Below are 532 nucleotides of genomic sequence, written 5' to 3'. Positions count from 1 at the left end.
CAGAGAGAGAGAGAGACAGAGAGAGACAGAGAGAGAGAGAGACAGAGAGAGACAGAAAGAGAGAGACAGAGAGAGACAGAGACAGAGACAGAGAGAGAGAGAGAGACAGAGAGAGAGACAGAGACAGAGAGAGACAGAGACAGAGACAGAGAGAGAGACAGAGAGAGAGAGAGAGAGAGACCCCTCCCCATCATTGTGTCTGTCAGTTTGTGTCTGTTCTAAATTCTGTAGCTTTTTTAAAGTATATTTGTCATTTTTATCTGGAGATCTGATAGTTTTCTTATTTGTTAACGCTTCCCTCCACAGTGCGTCTGACGCCGTGAGGTCGAGGGACTGATGTTTGAGCTTTACATTTTACTGACACTCCTGAGAATGTCTTCACTCATATGACTTTTTTTTTTACAGTGTATTTATGTGTCGTTACCATGTTGTCAATGTTACTACAGCTGAATTAAACCTTAAACAAAACTTTTTAACTCTGCTGGATTTCATTTAAATCAATTAAACTGTTGAAGCCGACTGAGTGTGAAGG

At 41.2% G+C, this 532-nt stretch overlaps 1 protein-coding gene across 1 annotated transcript in view; it reads right to left on the bottom strand.

The window, feature by feature from the left end:
• The window catches only part of LOC111652878 (ataxin-2-like protein), an 11,382-nt gene that overhangs the window by 413 nt on the left and 10,437 nt on the right, over positions 1–532 (bottom strand). The gene's annotated exons all lie outside the window — the stretch shown is intronic.

The sequence above is a fragment of the Seriola lalandi genome, unplaced genomic scaffold (assembly GCF_002814215.2).
Source record: "Seriola lalandi dorsalis isolate HSWRI2012SDOR001 ecotype SW California unplaced genomic scaffold, Sedor1 jcf7180002054103, whole genome shotgun sequence".
NCBI lineage: Eukaryota > Metazoa > Chordata > Actinopteri > Carangiformes > Carangidae > Seriola > Seriola lalandi.
Note: the sequence above shows the minus strand (reverse complement) of the source record. Positions and strands in the feature narration are given on the sequence as shown.